Raw genomic sequence first — 8,568 nt, 5'->3', positions numbered from 1 at the left:
TTACGAGAGAGAGAGAGAGAGAGAGAGAGAGAGAGAGAGAGAGAGAGAGAGAGAGAGGGGAAGGTAGAAGATAGGGAGAGGGAGGGTAGAGGGGGGAGAGAGATGGGGGAGAGGGAAAGAAAAGAGGGAGAGAGTGACAAGGGAGGGAGAGCGAGAGGGGGAGAGAGACAGAGAGAAAGAGAGAGAGAGACACAGAGAGAGAGAGAGACAGAGAGAGAGAGAGAGAGAGAGAGAGAGCTCTAACTGATTAGGAATGCACACAGTCCAATCTCCTTTCTCTACCTGACTCCACAAGAACACTCTGACAATAGCTTCAGTGCACCCTAGTACAAAAGCTTCTGAGGAGGCAGAAAGGTCCCAATCCCTCTCCTTCTGCCAACAACACACTGGCCACAAATCCTGAAGTGGGAGTGAGCCTACTTGGGTCTGGAATCCCAGCATCTGTCTTCCACCCTCAGGGAGATTCAAGTGCTCACCTCTGGGAACCCACAAGCCTGGCTCCAGAGAATGCTCCTTTCACTACATATTCTCCTAGGTACACACTGAAAAAGGTTTCCACAATGACTCTAGGTTTCCATGACAACCACAATGAGCATTCTGTTTAGTAACTAGGGATGGCTCCACCCCACCCTCTCTTCCAGTCTCTCAAAGTAGAACTCATTCCCTCCTGTTATCTAGGCCCCCAACCTGAGAAAGCTTACCCACAAGGGAAACTGCAACCAGCCAGAAAGCAGAGCTTCACTCAAGGTGTGAACAAAACATATTCCTGGAGACATGACGACAGTGTTCTCCCCAGTCTGTGGAGGTCTCCATGGAAATATCATGTCATAGAGCAACAGTGTTTTCATGGTCCTAGATGCTTGCTTTCATAAATAATTACCAATGCATCTATCACTTCATAACAGAAAGTTAAAGTCTGAGACACCTTGTGTAGAAAAGGATCTGAAAATAAAAAATCCAAGGTTGAAGAGACTTAAATGGAGATGCAGGGAATCGAACCCAGTACCCCATACATGCAAAGCATGTGCTCTACCATTGAGCTACATCCCCATACCTGTGAGTAGTCTGATCACTTCATATATGAATTTACAGACAGTGAATCAAAATTGTGTAAAATTCATGGCATCCACTTTAGTGTTTTAGGAGATTTTTTTTGGTGTCATTTCTTGTATGACTAAAAAAAATCTATTTTCAATAAAAAGAAAATAAGAATATTAAGAGCAAATAATGATATGCTCTTCAAAACCTGACAGAGCTTAACAAATAATACTGAATTATTCAGGTTCCTCCATTTTAACTCAATTTTATGTTGGATTAATAATTCAGTTAACAGTATAATGCCAAATTCATAATAATGTTACTGAATTAACAATATGCTCTCATCTTTCAGGGCATCAAAGTTTCCAGTAACTTGTTGAACACACCTCTATTCTCTTTTAAAATGTGCCATACCTTTCAGGCCTTCAAAAACTTTTAAAAAATTTTGGGGAGGCTGGTAATCTTTTTCTCAACTTTGCCACACACTATTTTTCACTTCATATAGTCCAGTGGGTAAATGTAAAGTAACTAGGCAGACTACTCTCCACCAGCTGTCTTGAACTCTCCACAGACCTCTTGAGAAAACAGTACTAAGTCCACAATTGATTGCTGCTAGTCGGAGGAGATGGCCTTGGCCTGCTTTGAAACTGTCTGCATTACATGTATGATTAGTCAAGTGTCACTGAAACTTAGAGGACTCTACAATAATCTCCTACAAAGAAGAGACAATCCCTTCTCACCATGAGCTAGGAGAGGGACTGTAGTGACAGGTGCTAAGAGGCAAGAGTCACCAGAGGCTTTGTCCCTACAGGGGCAGTGGGTGGGGAGGGAATGGGTGAGGTGTGTGTATCCACAGCTGAGATGAGGACCTCAGGAGCCTCAGCCCCACTCCACTTCTTTCCTTGTTTTTGTTTTAATTCAGGTGGGAGAGTCATACCAGACAGCAAATCTCATAAAAGAGACCTGTTGGGAGGGTGCAGGTTGTGGAGAGACAAATACAGGAGTGTCTTCCTCTGCTCCCAAGAGGGAGCTGAGAACTGGGGCAGAAATACACACAGTATTTGTAAAGTGTTTCCTTGGGGACTGAGTTTTCTAGAGAGGAGTTTTCCACTGTGAGTGATGGGGGGATTTCAAGTGCTGAGTCTGGGGGAGCTCAGAGATTAGTGAGTTTTCCTGTTCCTGGATTGGTGGGTTTTCATGCTCAGGGATTGGTGGCTTTTGTTCAGACTTTTCACCTAAAATTAGCATGATCTGGGGCAGGTTCTGTTGAGAGGCTAGAGATAAACTTTATGAACTTTACAGAGGCTGGAATCTCTCTTATGACAGTTAAGGAAGTCTGGGGGTGTGTCCTGGCTGCTGGAGTTCCTCAAGATGTGACATGGCAGCTTTCCCCTCTAAGATGGTTTACCAAGTTTACAAAATATACAAAGTTTACAAGGGGAGTCCACAGTAGACCTACTCTAGCACCCTGTGAAGTTGAATATAAGTCCCAGGAACCACAACTCCTATGCAAGCACATGAGGGTCTTTATTCAAGCTTGAGCTCAGGTCACAGACCTTCCTGATGGTGCAACAGGAGAAGAGAGAGGCCCAGAGATCCAGGGGAAGGGGGTTATAAAGGAGCAAGCAAGATGCAGGTGTTTCCAAGACTTGGACCTACATGAGATGGTAAAGGGATGTTGGCATTTAAGCTGGTTGGTTTACAGCACCTGTTTAAACCATAAGGAGGGCACGTGCATCAAAAAGAGCACCTCAACCTGGGAACAACTTATGTTTTCTTAGCCCATTCTGTTGTTATAAGCTAGCAGCAGGCGATTTGTCTGTTTTGCAACTACCTGGGACATTTCATGATTTGTCTCAGACCTCAAGAGTGGGAACCATGCCTCTCTAAGCCATGTTACTTCACCAGCTATATCACCCTTGTGCATATACCCTAAAGACACACCACCATACCACAAGGATACATGCTCCCCCATGTTCATAGCAGCCTTATTTGTAATAGCCGGAAACCACTCAGATGTCCCTCAGCAGAATAATGGATACAGAAAATGTGCTTCACTTGCTCAAGGGAATACTACTCAGCTATAAAAACAAGGACATCATGATTTATCAGGTAAATCGGTGGAACTAGATAACTGAATATTACCCAAAAAGTACTGAATACCTAGAATACAACCCAGAGAACATCACAACATGCAGAAATGCCAAGTAAGGAGGCTTCAATCCTGCTTAGAAGTGGGGAATGGATAATCAGAGTAGGCAGAGGGAGGGAGGGACCTGTGTGAGAGAAGGGAGGAAGAGGGCAAAGGAGGAACAGGGTCTGATATGGAGGGGACAGGAGAGAGTATTGTACAGGGCCAGGAGAATGAATGGAAATGTGCATCCTCTGGGAATGGGAAGTAGGGAGACCATCTATATAGTACAAGAGACCTAGGAGGTAAGAGACTCTCAGGAATCATGTGACCTTAGCCAAAACCCCCAACATAGGGAAGAGGGAACTCAAAGAATCCACCTCCTTTAGATAGACAGTGTAAATAAACCACAGTCAAGACTCTGATCCAGGATTGTTCCTGTCTAAAATAACCGCAGAAACCAAACTGGGGAAGAGACTGGGGGAAACGCTGCCAATGACCAGCCCAACATGGGACCCATCTCATGGGGGTGACCAAGGTCTGTCACTATTACTGATGCTATGTTGTGCTCACAGACCAAACCCTGACAAGGCTTTCCTGAGAGAGGCCCTACCAACAGCTGACTTACAGAGAGGCAGATACTTACACCTGACCATTGGATTCAACCTGAGGTTGAATTTGGTGAAGGACTGAATAACCTGAAAAAGAGAATGACCACATAGGAATAGCAGAAGACACAACTAACCTAGACTCCCAGGGACATCCCAGAGACTGAGACACCAACCAGGAGCATGCAGGCCCAATCTGAGGCCCCTGGCACATATACAGCAGAGGACTGTCTGGTCTGGCCTCAGTGGGAGAAAATGATCTTGATCTTTACTAGACTTGAGGGCCCAGGAAGGAGAAGGCATGGGGTGAGCACCTTCTTGTAGGCAAGAGGGAGGAGGCATGGGATGAGGATCTGTGTGAGGGGTATAGAAGGCAGAAATTGATTGGAATGTAAATAAAAAATAATGTTAAAAATAAAAAAAATAAAAAAAGGAAAAAGTGAGTGATCATGGACAGCAACCTTGGAGAACAAAGAGCCTTTGATGCTGGGTTGGATGTAAAGAATCTGGCTATGGTCCAATGCAGGGACTGCACTCTCCAGAAGCAGAATAAGAGGTGTTTGCAACCATGATGCCTGTCACAGTCCTGTGGCCATCACCTAGGCTAGTATACCACTTGTTAGTCTTCTGAGATGTCCTTCCTCTTGTGGCCATTTACCATCCAACCGGATAGATTTCATAACATCAACATAACTCTGCACCATGGATGTCAGAGATTCAAACTGTCAAATACCAGCTGATACTAATGCACATCCAGGGGGAACCCAGCAGTGAAAGACAAAGGCTTCACTAGAGTTCTTCTAGCTAGTGGGAAGGACAAAAGACTGTTTCCTCCAGGAGCAGGATCAAGGCACTTCTGTATGCTGTCCCCATGACACTGACTGATCTTCAAGGTTTATCCTCCCTCAGTTCCTCTATAAATGCACATTTAGGCTGAAGAAATCATTTAAACCTGCATTGGAGCAGCCGTGGAGCCTCGGTCTCAGAGAGCTCCTGGTAGCCTTCCTCCTAGGGAGGCACACGAGGGTGAAGGAAACCCAAGTGTCAGTGTACCTAACCTTGCAATGCCAGGGTCCCAACCTCTGCCCACCTTGTCCTGATCTTACTAACCCTGAAGAATCACATTATATTTAATTTGACCCAACACCCTCAATTTATTGTGTGTATGCCATGTCTCAAAGAACACAAAATTTTTCTGTTCTTAGTACTATTTTCTATTCGTTAAAAATAGATTCTTTTGTCCTAGAAGAAATAACAGAAAAATTCCATAAAAGAATAAACTAGAAGCCATAAATCGTACACAAAGACATGAAAAAAACTGTCTGCACTACATGTATGATTAGTCAAGTGTCACTGAAACTTAGAGGACTCAACAATAATCTCCTACAAAGACGAGTCAATCCCTTCTCACCATGACCTAGGAGAGGGACTGTAGTGACTGGTGCTAAGAGGCAAGACTCACTGGAGGCTTTATCCCTACAGGGGCAGTGGGTGGGGAGGGGGTGGGGGAGGGGTGTGTATCCACAGCTGAGATGAGGACCTCAGGAGCCTCAGCCCCACTCCACTTCTTCCCTTGTTTTTGTTTTAATTCAGATGGGAGAGTCATACCAAACAGCAAATCTCATAAAACAGACCTGTTGGGAGGGTTCAGGTTGTGGAGAGACAAATACAGGAGTGGCTTCCTCTGCTTCCAAGAGGGAGCTGAGAACTGGGACAGAAACACACACAGTCTTTGTAAAGTGTTTCTTAGGGGGACTGAGTTTTCTAGAGAGGAGATTTCCACTGTGAGTGATGGTGGGATTTCAAGTGCTGAGTCTGGGGGAGCTCAGAGATTAGTGACTTTTCCTGTTCCTGGATTGGTGGGTTTTCATGCTCAGGGATTGGTGGCTCTGGGGCAGGTTCTGATGAGAGGCTGGAGATAAACTTTATGAACTTTACAGAGGCTGGAATCACTCTAATGACAGTTAAGGAAGTCTGGGGGTGTGTCCTGGCTGCTGGAGCTTCTCAAGATGGGACCTGGCAGCTTTCCCCTCTAGATGGTCTACCAAGTTTACAAAATATACAAAGTTTACGAAGGGAGTCTATAGCAGACCTACTCTAGGACCCTGTGAAGTTGAATATAAGTCTTAATTGTTTTCCTTTACCTTCAATCTTATGGGAAGATTGAACACTGAATATATGAATACTTGAAAAGGATAAATTTCCTATTTTAGGAAAATGAAATTTGAATTTTTTATGAATATATTCATAAAATTGAAGAGCTACATGTAGCTATCCAGTGCCACAGTAATACATAACATCTGGTCTAGATATTTTTTAATAACTTAATCTCCTCACTTAGTTATACACCAAAGATCATATATAATGGACAAAGCAAGTCCCCTGTTTTATTATATCTGAGTTCTAGTACAGGATATAGACCTAACTTGGATTATTCAGTGACTCCTACACTGACGAAAATCCATCTTATTTTGACTCTTTTTCAGGTATGATTGATTTTACAAGGAGTGACCTTATACTTATTCATGCCTTTTGATATACATGCTTTGTGTTTTTTTTTTATTCGATATAATTTTTTTTTTTTTTTGGATTTGGTTTTTTCGAGACAGGGTTTCTCTGTGTAGCCCTGGCTGTCCTGGAACTCACTCTGTAGACCAGGCTGGCCTTGAACTCAGAAATCCGCCTGCCTCTGCCTCCCAGAGTGCCGGGATTACAGGCGTGCGCCACCACCGCCCAGCTTCGATATAATTTTTTATTTACATTTCAAATGATTTCCCCTTTTCTAGCCCCCCACTCACGAAAGTCCCATAAGCCCCTTTCTCTTCCCCTGTCCTCCCACCCACCCCTTCCCACTTCCCAGTTCTGGTTTTGCCGAATACTGCTTCACTGAGTCTTTCCACAACAAGGGGCCACTCCTCCTTTTTTCTTGTACCTCATTTGATGTGTGGATTATGTTTTGGGTATTCCAGTTTTCTAGGTTAATATCCACTTATTAGTGAGTGCATACCATGATTGATCTTTTGAGTCTGGGTTACCTCACTTAGTATGATGTACTCTAGCTCCATCTATTTTACTAAGAATTTCATGAATTCATTGTTTCTAATGGCTCCATTGTGTAGATATACAACAGAAAGTAACAATCACTATTCCTTAATATTTCTTAACATCAATGGACTTAATGCCCCAATAAAAAGACACAGACTAACTGACTGGATACGTAAACAGGACCCTACATTTTGCTGCTTACAGGAAACACACCTCAGGGTCAAAGACAAACACTACCTTAGAGTAAAATGCTGGAAGACAATTTTACAAGCAAATGGTCTCAGGAAACAAGCTGGAGTAGCCATGTTAATATCAGATAAAATTGACTTTCAACCCAAAGTCATCAAAAGAGACTCTGAGGGACACTTCTTGCTGGTCAAAGGAAAAATACAACAAGAACTCTCAATCCTGAACATCTATGCTCCAAATGCAAGGTCACCATCATTCATAAAAGAAACTTTATTAAAGCTCAAAGCACACATTGCACCTAACACAATAATTGTGGGTGACTTCAACAATGCTTTGTATTTTGAGAAGAGAAACTTAGAAGAAGGGTGGTTGGATCAGAAAGGAAATACCCTCTATCCCTAAGTGAGAAGATTTGAATCAGAGACTTCAGGATAATACAGCAGCGAGAAGGAAATGGAAGGGGGGAGAGTAAATGGCTCCCTGGGTAAAGTGCTTGACAGAAAAGCATGAATCCTGAGGTCAGCTCTCCAGAATTCACGAAAACTTGTATGAGACAGTACATGTCTGTAATCCCAGAGCTCCTTCAACCAGACTAGCTGTGGTAACAAAACAATTCCCAGGATCTCAGGAGACTGCAAGCTTAGCATGAACAACAGCTAACAGGAGACAGTGCCAACAAGGTGATAGGTGAGGACCACAGCCGAGTGGTGGGTGCTTCTGATGTAATGCTTTTGATTCCCTGTGACTCTGTTTCCTTATTTTCTTGTTGTATGGTATGGGGGAAGAGATTTCCTACTGATCCTCAGTAAGAACAAATATTACAATGGAGTAAAGAGTAGTAATGAAGCAGACAAGGTGAGAGATCAAGCCTGCATTCCAGATGACATAGCTGTGTGCAGACCCCAGGACCCTGGGGGGGGGATGTTCTTCTAATCTGATGGCTTCCAATCAGTCAACCAATCTTTGTAGACCCAGCTTCTTTCTAGGAATCTCTGATCCCATATATACAATGCCTCTCACCCTCAGTAGTCTAGATCCCTGGTATCCACTAATGTGTTTGTTGAGGGGCCTAGAAGTCAAAACACATCTTCCAACAGATTCACCAGTAAAAGTTACACACAGGATGCTGAAAGCTATACAGTCATATTCTTTTAGTGTGAATCTTGAGAAGATGGCCTGTGGATTTGTCTCTAGGGCATTTCTCTCACTTCCTTCAATAGACTCAGTATCCTCTGCATGCTCTTAAGGAAGTAAGGCTGAACTGCATTAAACATCAAATAAAGTCTCCATCATTGAGTAATCTATGCAAATTCTTCATGACTATCCTGTACATGTCTTTACTGACATTTAATAATAGGCTCACAGAGAATGCAACAGATAGTACTTGTAGATTAAAACAGTACTAGGAGTATTTGAATCAAACGTGTCAAATATTTGTGAGCAATATGGGTGCATAGACCTATACTGTTTATACATTAGAAAGCCTCAAAACATTGCTGAATTACTACATACACCAATCCAGAGTCTATTATGCTCATGAGTCTCACTATTCATTCG

At 43.2% G+C, this 8,568-nt stretch overlaps 1 non-coding gene and 1 pseudogene across 1 annotated transcript; both read right to left on the bottom strand.

The window, feature by feature from the left end:
• Nucleotides 1-978: 978 nt before the first annotated feature.
• Nucleotides 979-1,050, bottom strand: Trnaa-ugc (transfer RNA alanine (anticodon UGC)). The gene has a single exon. It is a non-coding gene; the product is annotated as a tRNA-Ala (tRNA).
• Nucleotides 1,051-3,136: 2,086 nt separating this feature from the next.
• LOC127674604 (presenilins-associated rhomboid-like protein, mitochondrial) lies at nucleotides 3,137-8,249 on the bottom strand (annotated as a pseudogene).
• Nucleotides 8,250-8,568: the final 319 nt, after the last annotated feature.

This window comes from Apodemus sylvaticus, chromosome X, assembly GCF_947179515.1.
Source record: "Apodemus sylvaticus chromosome X, mApoSyl1.1, whole genome shotgun sequence".
Classification (NCBI taxonomy): domain Eukaryota; kingdom Metazoa; phylum Chordata; class Mammalia; order Rodentia; family Muridae; genus Apodemus; species Apodemus sylvaticus.
The sequence above is the reverse complement of the archived record's forward strand: the minus strand, read 5'-3'. Positions and strand labels throughout refer to the sequence as shown.